The sequence below is a fragment of the Chelmon rostratus genome, chromosome 11, assembly GCF_017976325.1.
Source record: "Chelmon rostratus isolate fCheRos1 chromosome 11, fCheRos1.pri, whole genome shotgun sequence".
NCBI lineage: Eukaryota > Metazoa > Chordata > Actinopteri > Chaetodontiformes > Chaetodontidae > Chelmon > Chelmon rostratus.
The window spans coordinates 4,749,723-4,764,784 of record NC_055668.1 but is presented as its reverse complement, the minus strand read 5'-3'; positions in this window follow the sequence as shown (position 1 = coordinate 4,764,784).

Sequence of the window (15,062 nt, the reverse complement as noted above, 5' to 3'; positions counted from 1 at the left end):
CAGATTTTTCACTCTATCTGTGCTCGACTGTTTCTTTTCGTGCTGAGACAAAGAAGGCTTGTGTGTCTGCAGACTCTGGGGATTATGATTAACCCTTTGATTACTGCGGCTGTATTAGGAAGATCATGCCAAGGTCTCACACCGACCAGACAACCTGACACTCGATGCTATTGTTATCTTTGTTTTCCAGATGACTGCGGATGTGTGTGTGTGTGTGCGTGTGTATTTTCTGCATGTCGGTGCAAGATTAACCTTACTGGAACTTTGAAACCTGATTTGTACAGATGTAGTTTATGCGCAGCAGCATAGTACACACACGCAGTGGTTGTAAACTAATACAGTACAGACAACATTCAGTGAACAAAGAGCGCGGAAAAACCCTACATCACTGCTAATTTCATCTGCTGTTCTGTCAGAGCACTGAAATGTATAAAAAAGCAGGCAAAGAAGCGGTTTTCCACTGAAGCAGCAGTGAACTGGCCATCTGGATTAATCTTTTGGTGAGTAAATCATGACCCCAGCAACACCAGTATAAAAACAGTACAATCTTCCAGTGCTAAATGGCAACTCTGAGTACTGGTGCGTGACAATGTAAATGCATCATATCCCATGATTAGCCACATCTTCTTTCCCCTACAATTTAACATTATGCTACCTTCAGGTGCCCGTCATATATGTCACAACTACAAATTGAACACGTACTATGAATGTGGGTAATGGAAACAACTGATATTAAAGAAAATAAGTGTGATTTGTGAGTCTGGGTCAAATTTCCAGGGTGGTTTTCTTCCACTTCTGCATGCTGGAGAGCTGGGTTTATCCAAAGCGTGTCAGTTTAGCATCAAATTGGTCACAGCTTTTCTTGCTTATTTTTAGTTCACTGATGTGGTGATATTTTACTTCCCATCGTTTCTCTGTGCCCGTGTATCCTGCTCAGGGTCTCTTCAGCTTCTTGTGCTTGCACTGGATGAGAGGCGAGGACCGCCAGTTTTGTTTTGGCTTACTAAATGTGAAGTGCCGATTGTGGTTTGCTATCCTTTACATTTCAGTTCCCAGAGGCCATTTGTCACTCAGTATCACTCCCTTTGCACTGAAGTGCTACAAGACAAAACAGGAAACACGAAAGGTTTTGTGGCGTATGTATAGGTTGAAACTCTGTCATGTGAACTGGTGATGTTTGGGAGCAAAATGGATATTTTCTCATGTACAAATGTTGCTGTTCATCATAACCTGTATTTCTGCCTTCATCTACCTTATATCTCCTCTGGAGTCAGGTCCTCCAAATTACAAATCAGTCTACAGCCACACTCTGCACTCTGCGGCATAGCAGCACTTAGAGCTAAATGCTAATGTCAGCATGACAACATGCTCAGAGTGACAATGCTAACATGCTAATGTTAAATAGCTATAACACTTATTGTGCTCATCATCATAGTTTTTGCTATTAAGTATTAAACGCAAAATGCAGCTGAGGCTGATGGGAGTTAGTTTTAGTATTTGACAATGTAAAAGTTAACCTCACAGATGAGAAGTTGAGGGATCACCAAAGTTTATACGATTCATCCTGAGCGGGACATGAATGTCTGCACAACATTTCATGGGCTGACTGATGTTGCCTGCACCAGAACCACGCCACTAAAAACAACATTTTCTCGTTTGGTATCCAGCCATATGTAGAGTTTGCTTTTATTCACCCAGGCCTTTTGTGAATTTTGTTTTCAGAGGGACAACTTCTTTTCACAGTAAGTTGTTCCAATGAAACCTGGTCTGTGTTATTCAAAGCAACTGAGCTATTGTTCCTGAAAAGACATATTTCTGTTGAAACTTTGAAATGTAATTTTTCAACTCAGTCTATTCTCTGCCAGTTTATTGGGGTGGAGGCAGAAATTGATATTGTCACAAATCAAGAAATGAAATCAAGGCTGTCAGCTGAGCAAGATGCCCATACAGATAAGGAGAAAATATGTTTTTTGTAATGTGGGTGAACTGACCTTTAACTCTGATTGCTTTGTGTATCAACCACTCTGCAAAGACACATTTCACTTTCTGTGGAGAGAGCCAAGCTCTCCCAATCCCAGGGCTGACTCATGCTTTATGAGCTCATATTGTTGCTGCAGTGCGTCGGTATTAGAGTACTCACAGAGGGAGTGATGTATGCTGTGAAATGGATTCCGCTCTCATAAATGTACAGATTTGTCTGATTCTCCTCTAGGCTCTGCCTTTGATCTGCGTCTCGTGTAATAAACTCTGAATTCCAACACAATTTCCTGTCCCATTGGAGAGCGCTTTGTGATTGGGAGATGAGATCAGAGTTAAAAGTAAAGGCAAACATACTCACGCAGACACACAGTTACACATGCGCGTATGGGGGGGGGGGGGGGGGGGGGGGCAGATAAGGTTTGAGTGTGAAGGCAAGTATGAATAAAACTCAAAGCTAACCTGACACACAGGCTGACAAGACAAAAGGCTGCATAAAGACAGGATGTCAAATGCAGACAGTAAATACCTCCTTGCAATGATCACCTTCAACTGTTCCCTAACTGCACTTGTGTCAGGCCCCTTTTCTCTAATGCAGGGCTCTTAACTAATCTCAGCATGTGTCCTGTTAAAGGAGAATTCCATTCTTAAATCTGCCCTCTTTATTTAAGATGACACTAGTCTAGGATTTTGAACACGGTGGATACAGGAGCTTCTCCTGCTCGACTTCGGTGTCAGCGTTAACTGAAGGATGTGAAGTTTCCTGGTACGGTATTGACGATGTCATACTGCCATGGCATTAAAGAAATATTCAGGCGATCGATACCACTCTCACAGTTGTATGCATCATAGCGGTACATATACGGTCAGGAGATGCTTAGCTTAGCATAAAACAGTGGGAAGCAGCTAGCCTGGCTCTCTCCAAAGGCAACAACAAATCCACCTACCAGCATCTCTAAAGTTCATGGTGCATCATATATTTAATCTGTATGTGTAAAAACAGCACGTTGGACTATTTCTGGCCTGTGAAGAAGTCTCCGCTGGTTGCCTGGCAACCTTATAGTGACAACAGGCAGGCAGATTTTTCCACCTTTGGACAGAGCCAGGTTGCTAAATGCTAAACCATGCTAACTACCTCCCAGCTCTAACTAACTACTTCCACATATAGCACACAGACTTTAGAGTGGTACTGATCCTCTGATCTGACTTTCTGCAATTCATTCAGTATGTTTAAGAGCTAAAAAAGATTAATTATTAATAATAGCCCGTGACTGACGGAAGGTTCAAACCAGCATCAAAGGACTAAACCATAAATTATTTCCAGAGTTCCTCTAATACTTCTCAGTTTTAAAGGCTTTTCTGGTAAATGTCCCGCTGTAGGAGAAAACCTGTAATCACATTCATCTTATGTCCTCCAGTGAACAAGTCCAGGTGGAGCTATTTAGGACTGTGTGCCTTGCTCAAAGGCACAGTAGCCACTGAATGAGGGCAGAGAGGGCTGAATTAAAGCTACATAAATTCTCTTCATCCAGATGTCTGTTATCTGTACTTGAGATTGGGAAGGAGGGATAGAGACGCAAGGGGATGGTATCTGAGTTGAATCAGCAGGCCTCACTATCCATTGGGAGGCCTGCAGGCCGCAGATCAAGAGTCGTCCAAAATCCCAAAAGCATTCCTTGACAGCAGAGTGATCTGCCTCTCTTTGTCTTACACACAAATCTTACAGCCCTGTGCGATTTTTAAGATTCCTATCACAGCCGACCTCTATCAGATGTGCCTGTTCTTCTCACTCTCACGTCAGTCCTCCAGAGCTCTGAGTGCTATCACAGGCTTTACGTCTTCTTCTGACAGCTACACTGGAACACACAGCAGCTACTCTAACTGACAGCAAACACTCACATATATCTATTTAAACTTAAATGTACAGAACATGAAGCAGTGGAAAATAACAAGGACATTTACTCAAGTATAGTATAGTTTTAAAGTAGTCATCCTTTACTCAAAAATTTCCATTTCATACCATTTTTGTATTTCTTTTCTTCACAAAAAGTTGAAAAATCTATCAATGTTTTTGGAATATTTGTTGTTTTTTATGTTTATTTGTGTTTAATGGAAGAGTTTTTCAAAATAATATTTTCATAATTTTAGTGTCCTGTCCTTGCTTATTCGCTCTTGTTCCATTGTACAAACCCTCATTCGCAGAACATATTTTTGTCTTACTACATTGTAAAATAAGTTTTTCAGGACTCAGTGATTGTCTCTGTGATGTCTGAGTGAGGTTTTTGTAGAACAAACCGACACACCCTTAATAAAGTAATTAAAACACTCACCCAGACCAACTAGAAGAGGAATGCTGCTCAGATATTAATGCATCAGTGATAACTATCCAATGATAAAGTATATGACACTGTGAAAGGCATCATTTAGCCTAACAGGTGCTTTTACTTTTCTTACTTTAACTACTTTTTGCTTATAATATGTTTGAACTTTGATCACAGGACTTTTGTAATGAGGTATTGTTAACACTGTAATGCTCTAAAGGATCTGAACACTTTCTCCACCACTGACAATATGTCTGGTAAATCAAAAGAATGTACCTCTCTGAAGTGTTTTTTAGAGCGTTTCTAAAGGAGAAGTAGGCATGAGCTCCAAGGACTAACCACACTGAAAGAGTGAATGCACTGATTCACTGAACAGTCAGACAGCTCTGTCTCCCTGACTCCAATTCAACACGCTGAATCAGACAACTTTAGTGCCAGCAATGACAGACAAACTTAGTTCAAGTTTAACTTTATTACCCAAAAGTAATGTACAGAAACGATAGCCCATGGTCAGACACAAACGCTAAACAATGTTCCAACGATGGCTGAGTGTCAGGACCTTTAGACTCAACATTTCACTTCTCTCAGTTTTCTCTCATTCCTCAGTACTCTGAACCCCTTCCCCCTTTGCTCCCTAGCCTCTCTCTCTCTCTCTCTCTCTCTCTCTCTCTCTCTCTCTCGGTCTTTGTCTCTCTCCCTCTGTAGTCCCAGGACTTTGATAAACACAGTTGATCCTGGGCCTATGCACTGAGTATGGAGTGTTTGAAGGGCAGCCTTTCTACTCAGGACCTTGTTTATTCTGCCCACTCCCCGTCAACCGTGTTTAATGTCACCAAGGCTTTTCTCTCTCTCGAACACACATACACGCACTGACACACACACGCACACACACACACACACACTTTCATAAGTTGTAACAAAAGGGAGAGAGAGGGTGGAAGAAGGGAAAGAAACTGATAGCAGCTCCATGTGTACGTGTATGTATGTGTGATGGGAGGAGGGGAAGGGAACGCATGAAAGGCAAAGCTGCTGATTACATCTCCTTTTAGTGTGTGTGTGAGAGAGAGAGTGTGTGTGAGTATGGGGGGAATTTTCTGAGTAAAACCAGGCACACCAGCTTCTTGGCACATGCACCCGGTTTTGGCATTTTGGTTGTGTTTGGAGAAAAACAGCATTCCCTCTATCCAAAGTCTGCGGAGTGCACTGTGGCCAAGTGTGTCTATCTGTGTGTGTGTGTGTGTGCACTAAGCCTGCTTGAACCGTGGGTTTGTATGCTGTCAGTGCAACAGTCAGGTTAAGGTGTATGATTTGTGTGGTGTGTGAGTGTAGTTAATGCTAAAAGTGAACCAGCGGTGTAATCTGAGTGCTGACAGTCTAAAGCCCTGGTGGGAAAGTGGCTTTTGTATGTTAAAAAAAAAAAGACATGTGACCCAGATAGCTAGCAGCAGTGTACATATCATTAGATTATACAACATATAATCAAATATCGTTCATTACAGTGGGGAACTCATGGTTTGGAAAAAACATATGTAAATCATGCAGGATCAAGGGATATCCTTAGAAAAATGAACAGCAACACTGACAGCAGGATTTCTGCTCCCTGTTTCCTCATCACAGACTTCTGCTGCTAATTCATTGGATTTAATTTGTTTTGTTTTTTTTTACTTTAAAGTTAATCATTGCAATGCACTCACATCTTCAGTATTTCTCTAATGGTCAGATGGCAGTGGCAGTGACTAAACAACCAATTAGCCGTCATCAGAATGTGATTTGAGTGTTGCTCAAGTCTGAAGGGTGCATGTTGGATGCGACGCCGCCTGTTTCCAGCTGAGGCCTGTCCACTTCAAACCAGTGAGAGAAGCCAACTGAGATTTTTATTTTTTGCTAAAAGCTGTAGTAGAAGTTGTTTCTTGGAACATATGCGGTGCTAAAACACTGTTCAGATTTTCCATTAATTCTGTCACATTCCTGAACTCCAGGGTAAATGTGTTAAGCAAGGATGTGTAAATTTTGCTGAACAGCAGCCTCTGCGGCCAGAACCTTCCTCCATTTTTCATGATCTTCTTGAGTTTTGCTTTAAAGACATTATCAGGTCTTTCGGAACGAGCAGGGAATGACCGCTGCTGGGAAATAACAGTGTTCACTCTGTGTTTTACCTCTGGGATAAAACCACAGCTTGCATGCTGTTATACTAAAATGTAATTAGCACACATGGAATAAGCAAGATGACATCAGTAATGTCCTTTACACAGCAATAGCTATCAAATGCTACATCATAAGCTACGAGTCATACCAAACCAAGTAAGAGTGTAGCAACAAATCTCTGTTATACAGAGCAACAGTGTGTTGCATCACTGAGAAATGTAACATTTTTTGATTAATTTCTTCTTTCAAACTCATACAGACAGGCTTCACTGGCTTTAGGACACTAGCCCTACTAGCCCGCTCTGACAGCTGCAGCTAAATATATCCTGGGTTGTATCAGTAGCCAGCACATGGGGATTTGTGTTTTTCCCAACGTGTTTCTGCAGGTCTACCTGATAGATTTCTATAAATCACTGGGAGCAGCAGCTAAAGACATTTATACACTGGGCCTGATGTTTTACTGAGACCTGGAGTGGACACACACACACACACACACACACACACACACACACACGGATGCATGTGTGCACATAAAACCCTGAATTGGTTCATGGACAAGATCATGGATGCGAGCACACTACAGAGACACGTGTACACTTTTACACGCACACACACAGACATGCACATCCAAACTCATGCACACAAACAGCCCCCGAAGGTCCAGCCTGCTCTGCAACCCCTTTCAAAAGTCCCAAACCCCCTCCATGTCTGCTCAGTTCACAAAGAATTTATTAGCAGAGCGGAGCCACATCTGCAAACCATTTCAGCTGTTGTTGAGTCGGGCCGGGTCGAGGAGAAGGACTGGACACTGCATCCAACCCCCTCCCCACTTTTACCTCCTCCCTGGTCGGGATCTCTTAAAGGAGGTCCAGGGAAGGAGGAGAGCAGAGGATGGAGTGTGTGTGTGCGAGTGTGTGTGTGTGTGTGTGTGTGTGTGTGTGTGTGTGTGTGTGTGTGTGTGTGTGTGTGTGTGCGAGGAAAGATCAGCAGGAAACCCATCCTCCCATTTCATGCTCAGAGGGATTTTATTGTCTAGGTCCGGTGCTAAACCCCTCAAGTTCATTAACATGTCCAAACTGCTTCAAGGTTCCCTCACCAACACACCCCCACCACCACCACCATCAGCCCCTATCTGCTGCAACAGCAAAACAATAGTTCTTTTCTCAAGGATTAACATTCAGATGGTGCACGCACTACAGCCCCTTTGACGTTCATATTAATGTCCCTTATGAATGTGAAAGAGACACAGTAGGGGGGGCATAGTTGGATAAACCCACTGGATATTTGCATGTTTCATTAATCTGCTAACAGTTGTCCTTGGGTGGGCCGCGTGTATGTGTGCAAAAGCGTTTAAATTTTCCACTATTTTAGGCATTCGATCTCTGTTGAATAGACATGGTCTGTGAAACCACGAAAAAAAGAAAAATCCAGTCAGAAGTAAAAGGAGCACATAGAAAGTTTGGGTGGCCCCATCGTGTACAGTTATGTGTGTTTGTGTGTGTGTGTGTGAGCTGGGGATCTACTGTAAGCCCTGTGCACACAAACCGTCATCAGTGATGAATAGGCCTACCTGGTGAGAGGGCTCTTCATGGACACACACACACACACACACACAGTCTTCTTGCAAATGCATTGCACTGCACTGACAATAGTCATCTTCTGTTTCGTCTCTTTTACCCCCCCCCTCACACACACACACACACAGACACAGACACACACTCAGTGTAATCCACTGTGTGTGTTTACATTGTCCATGGCCCGCAGGATTACAGCAGCTAAGCGGGGAATGCTGGGAACAGCAGGTGAAGTGCAGTGATGGATCTTCTTTCCATGACATGTGGAGCTGAGGTGGCCGAGCAGGTCTGCAGAGGGAGAAGATGATGGAAAAGACAGAGAGAGAGAGAGAGAGAGAGAGAGAGAGATTGACGGGAAGGTAATAACTGGAGTCTCCTCACCTCTGTAGAGCATTTTAGCATCTTTAAGATCATTGGTTTTGGTTTAATGCGTCACAACTTCACTGTTTTGGTTCACTCTCACTGCTCTCATCAAGCTCGTGCAACAAAAAGGCCAAAAGTTAGCTATTAGCTAACGTTAGAGGAGCATTTAGCAGCTAAAGAGCCTGATATTTGTTGGTGGAGACTAAAATAGAGCTAAAATAAGTGCTAATGCTGCTTTGTGTCTGCTGTGTAATTAGCAAAGCCACATCATTAGCTTTATATATGATGATGTCAGTGTTGTGATTGTAGCTTTTTCTGCAGCCAAACCGACCAAAAAATCCATTAATGGCGCTTTGACTTTTGACTTTGGTCCGTTTTGTTTGTTTTTTTTAGTTGTTGTTTTAAGTTGTGGCCATCATTTCTATTGGTTGTGATAGTGCTGCACTCACAAAAGTAATTACTGAGATCTGGGAATGAAAGAAAATCTGACCAGGCAAGAAACATGAATGTGAACAGCTCAGCCAGTTTCTGAATTACTTTATTTGGAGGTAAAATCAAAAGTGAGCACGTTCAAAATGTCAGCCAAGAAGTCGGCCCTTAAAAGAGGTGATTGACGTCTGCAGCAGACAGCTTGGGAAGTAATTTTACTGTTCCCCTTTGTTTTCTCTTCCATATTAGTTTTACTGACCCAGAGTTTGTTCAAAACCTGTATGACCGTCTGACTGCTGTTGTTTCTTTCCCCATAGGAGTTTAGCATTGTGGCCGCGTTCCCAGATCTCAGCGCAAAACCTGGTGAGTGTAATGTTATTATTACCAATAGAATTGATGGCCTAAACTATAAAAATAACCTTCAAGCTGTAATACACCACAATTACCCTTTAGCACTGGTAAGCGAAGGAGAGAGGAACCAAAGAGAATGGTGGAAAGGGACAAACATCCTCTCGCAGCAGTTAACCTGTCTGTCACTCGTTCTACAACTGAGGAAACTGCTGTCCAAACAAGATATGCTGCCGCTCTGACACCCCGCTCTGGCTCATCTGACTCATCTTCCTCGCTTTTATCACGGACACCACTTTCCCACATCCAGAGCCGTTACAGAGCAGCTTCCAGGTCGAAGGTCGTGGCAGCCTGGCAACCTTCTGAGGATAGAACATGAGATCTATGAGTGACAATACCCTGATACTGTTTTACCTCAATATAGCATCAGATTATTAATTAATGTGTCAAAGTGCTGCAGGTGTAGCACTGGTCTCACGTCTTTTACTTTGGTGCATCATTATCTTTGTGTGTAAATGAAACCTGCGTCACACTGACGCCACGGTAGATTCACCCTGTGGATTCATGTGTGAGGAGATATCGATAGTCCATAACGTCTGCGTGTCTGCATGCGAGATGCCAGATGCCTGGCCTTGAAAAATAGTCAACAGGCTCAATGATGCAGTTTTTTCTGGGAGCTGGTTTTCAAGCTTGCCAAAGGAATTTTCTGATGGAAGGAAGCTTCTGGTTCCCAAGCCAGGGCTATTTGAAGCCTTAAGCTCTGTCAGTGATGCTGAATCTGGATGTTTCCACATGCAGACATCGGAGTCTTCTAAGGAAATAACTATAAAAGCAGCCATAAGCGCTAATATTAATAATAATAGAGATGTTCCAGGTAGGGTTTGCGAGTAGCATGATGGTGCAAATCAAATGTCATCGACAGAAATGGTAAGAACAGTGTGCCTGTGAATGTGGGTTGTGAGGGCTCAAAGATGAATGGACCCTGCTTCAGCCTGAATGGTGCTTTATTCAGGCTTCCCACATTTCTATGAACTTTGCACACCGCGAAAGGCCAAGCCGCTGTCATTTGATGGCTGCTTTGAATTGTAGAATTGAAATAGCTTTCAATAACATTTCCAACAGCGTCTCACTATACAAACCACCCTGGGTGGAATCATGCAAAGTGAAAGCAGTTATAATTATATTTGCTCCTTTCAAATGACAGCAGCTTGGCCAAGACCCCCCAGATCCATTGGGCATCCAAGGTTAAAGCGTCTGGAAATATTTAGTTAATATAAATGCTATTATGTCAGTTGTTTGTCTAATGATCATTTTGTGACTTCATCGTGCTTGCTGCTTGTAATAGTCTGTCTCACTGTCGTTCAGCCCACGATGCGCAAATCTTTGTGTGCCTGATTGTCTATTTTTAATGAATGAATGAATATTTTATTATTTATTTCATTTTATTATGATCCCGTAATATATGATTCTAATCTTGCTAAACTGCGGGCATGTTCTTAAACCAGTTGTAAATGCAGGTTTAATTACAAGAGACAGAGAAGAGGAGTAACTATAGAGCGAGAGATGTGGAGACATTGATGTGGTGAGGCAGCAGAGAGCTGGAGGCCTGATTTGGAAAAAGAAAGAAAGAAAGAAAAGGATGGGATGGAAACAGAAAGCAGGACGGCGGTATTCATCAGTCAGTTATATAAGCTGGCTAAATGAGTCAGCGCAGAAATCAGAGCTATCAGACCAGTGAAACACACAGACTTGGACAAGGAACTGGAACGACGTGAGGAATAACACACAAACGATAAGGCTGTGCTTCATGAAGCCTCCTGGCTGCAGGATCACACTGTGTCTTAATGCTGTTTGAATAAACCTGGAGGTCAACGTCTGGAGCAGATCTGGGTCAAACAGTTGCTGTATTGATTTCTGTTCCCTAACTAACTAATGTATGTGCAATAAAACAAACATGTGCGTGTGTGTGTAGCTGATTAGCTCTAGATTATGTACATAATGTTTACAGATAAAGGTGCAGGGCTTCATTTCCCTGAAACCCAACTTTAAAATGAGTACAGGTGTGTGTGTTCAGGTGAATGCGAGCGAGTGTCCCTGCGTTCATGTTTGTGTGTGTTGTGACGGCACAGAGGAGCCAGGCTGTAATGGTTCAGCCCAGTTTGTTTGCACAGCCACCCAGAGACCAAGCAGGTCCGCAGATTCAATCAGAGAGGATGTGGTTTCACTCATAATTTTACACAAATAGTTTCAGCTACGCTGCGACTGGCTGTTGAGTCGGGGATGAACGGATGTACAGATGGATGGGCTGTTGTCTGCCTCCATTCATCTGAGCCGGTCAGGAAAAAGGAATTTGTGCAAAATCACACAGAAAGTACGATTGTGTGCTTCTTCTCATGCAACCGTGGAGGCTATATGTACTGCACGTGTACACACAATATTACGGCGTGTAATGTTTTAGTAGCTGTGTGTGCAGAGCTCCTGACCCACTGCTCTTACACCAGACCGGTAATGAGCTTATTAGTCTGGGGATGTATTTAAAGCAGGTCACAGCAGTCTGGATTATTAACAGCAGACTGTACACACAGGGACATGTGATATACTGTATGTGGCAGTGGCAGTAATTGTAGGAGCAGTAATAGTCGTGCAGCCAGTGTTGGTACTAGTTTTGGTAATTGTAACCGTTTGGCTGTGGATACACACATATTTTCTTAAATGCTTGATGTTACCAAATACCTGCACTTCATTTTTGCAAGGAGTCCCACAGTGTGTCAGACCACGACCGACCAACGTGGACATTTACTGATATCGATACTGCCAATGCAACACTGTATTACTGTAATACTGTGATTTTGGCCTAAACTTGAAATAATAAGGACATATGTAGGATGTGACTTCACCTTCATTGTTAAGATGTAGAATATTTACAAAATGATGAATGGAGCCTCTATTCTCACTGTGGAAAGAAGGCGACGAAACCTGGGAGCAGGCGTGAACAAATCAACTGAATCACTAATATTCAATGCCTAAATAACTCTGAGTTGAGGACTAGTAGATGATGAAAAGCTACCCGAGAACAGAATATCATTTTTTAAAAACCCAGCTCTCTCACTCTCTGCTGTGTCTGAATTTTCAAGTCAGGGTTTTTTTCGATTTTTCACGGCCTCTCTGAGCTAGACTGCAGTGATGGCAGTAATTGAGTAAAAAGGTGGGTAAACACACAGGTCAAAAGTTAAAGGCAAATATTGACCCACTGAGTCGAGACCAGGAGGCTCGAGAAAACTGCTCCACAAAATGAGCAAGGTGAGCGGGGAAACTGCAGGACGTGACTCATGGAAAGTTTTTACTGCAGGTCTGCAGGACGGCCCTCTTGGAGCATTTTCACAGACAAAGAAAGTCACACCGCAGGTCCAGCTCTGCTCGTTTCTATGTGGGCTTTAAGCTTTCCAGCAATGAGACAACAATTTTGAGTTCAAGTTCTTTTGAATTCCCACCGAGTCAGGCAGGAGGGATTTGTTTCCGCTCAGATGGAAATTGCCCTGACATTTAGAGCACCTAGCATTGCCACACGGAACATAAAAACAACAGATCCTGCACACAGAACAATGTGCAACAGTGCCGGACGCTGAGAGTTCACAGAAGCAGAAACCATTGCTTTGTGTTCAACATAATGCTGCTTGGTCGTACAGCTCCCTCCTCGGACCTTCACAGACTTCTTTTTTTTTTATTTTAAAGCAGCCTTTCCAACAAACTCAACAATTACAACAACTTCTTCTGTGTCCTTCACGCCGCTGGCCAAACCTTCCACTTCCTTCTTAAGTTACGGTTGCCTATTGCTGACATCTGCGCTGAAAAATCTGACCCTTGAAAAGATTTCCAATCTCCCAGATTGGACAAAGAACCTCATTGCCTTCCATAGTAAATTACCTTTATCGGTGAGTGCCTATCTTAGCTATATCTTCAACCGCTTGCCTTTGCTTCCAGTGGGCATTCATTATGAAAACTCTTGAGTTTCAGCCAAGCAACTATCATGATAAAGACCCCTGGGTGGAAATCTAGAGCAGAGGCCATTTTGGTTCTTCAATGACACGTAATGGAGGCCATTGAGTGTTGGATTGAGGACAGGAAACCAGGGGCCGTTGGGGGTCGTTGACAGGCGTCACTGACCCCTTTCTCCACTCATCTGGGGAAGAAACCAGAGCCCTCCAGCTGACAACACAACATCTCCTCACATTCAGGCCCGGCCAAAGATTTGGTGCTAATAGCTGAGGAATGATGATTGTCCCTGCGGTCGGGTTTCACAGAGGAGACGTTTGTGGACAAAGGACACGGAGGGGAGAGTCAGCTCAGTGTCAAACACTATGTGCACACTCCACAGGTTGTTTGTGTGGTGAATGACCATTTTTCAGCTGTTTGTTCATAGAAAACAACAGTGATTTACCTGAATTAAGTCATGACGTTCTAAAGACAGCAGACCTTCTACACATCCCATATTATTCAAATCTAGTTTAATTTTTTGCTTAAGGGCTTAGGCTTGTGACATACTTGATTTTTACGAATGCATATGAGAAACAGGCATCTGTGACCCAGGCAACATGTCATTTACAGCCACAGCAGGGATGTTTACAGTGAAAAAGACCTAAAACCCACTGTACCCATCTGCTCAGGACCAAATGTAAGACAGACACAGGTAGAGGTGGTGAATGCAGTGAAGTATACAGCAACTAGAGAGCCAGATGTTTCCACAGGAGTTGGTGGAGACCAAAAACAGAGCAAAAAGAAGGAATATTGGATTTAAATTTACCAAGTGGACACAACCACAAGTCCAAATGAATGCTAACTGCTGGGTGTGTAAATGAGCCCCTGTTTGCTAACAAGTTCACCATAGAGGTGATAATATATAAACGTTATGTTCATAACTTATTTCCACCGTTCCACTTATTTCCAACTATACTGCAACTATAAGTTTTTTTTTCCATAACCATAGCCTATCGCTGTCTTAATCTATACAACAGCTGCCATGCACAGGTAATGTAGAGAGCAAAACTAAAACGATGATGTCAATGAGCATCATTTGGGTTTTGCAGGATTGTCCAAATTCTTGTCTCCCAAAGGAGCTGCTATTTATGTCCTACAAGGACTAAAAGGGCAGTCTAACTACTTTATTTAGTATTGTGCTCCATAAAGTTGAGGCACTCACACTAGAGAGATTTGAAAAACTTCCCATAATGCTGCTTAATACCATCTTTTATTAGACCCTACCTGTCTGGTAAACATCCATGTCTTTTAAACTCCATGGCCCAAGTTTGTAAGCATGCTTTCTGTTACAAATGTGATGCCTCGAATTTGAAGCACAAGCTGTGATAACCCACATGGTTTATTTTGTAGACTTTGGAAGCTCCGTGCAGAGCCACAGAGGACTTTATATAACTGTATTCACCAGGGGCAGGAGCAGGGCTAAATCATCCCTGACACCAGAATATCTGCCTTGAGAACATTTAGCACAGAGGAAGCCTGACTACACATGGTGACACCTGAGGAGGTTTCTAAATCAGCGCTCATGAGATCACAGCAGAGAAAGTGGCAGAGACACCATCCCAGAGTAGTTTGTCTTTGAAACTTTTTGTCACTTGTTCAGAGGCTGCTGCTGCAATGTCTCATCTATTCCTTTACTTGAGTGCATCTTGTGGACATTAATTTCGACATACACTTTGATAGAAGGGGAGGGTATGCACGTCTGGTATTGTTAAAAGCAAGTTAGCTAGTAAGCTACCATATATATGGGTTACAATGCATGCAATATATATCTCAATACCTATCTGAAGAGGGCTGAACAACTTGGAAAATGTCTTGTAACCACAGTCACGCTCCACTATACTTGAGTCTTGTAAGTTATGAATTCAGACGA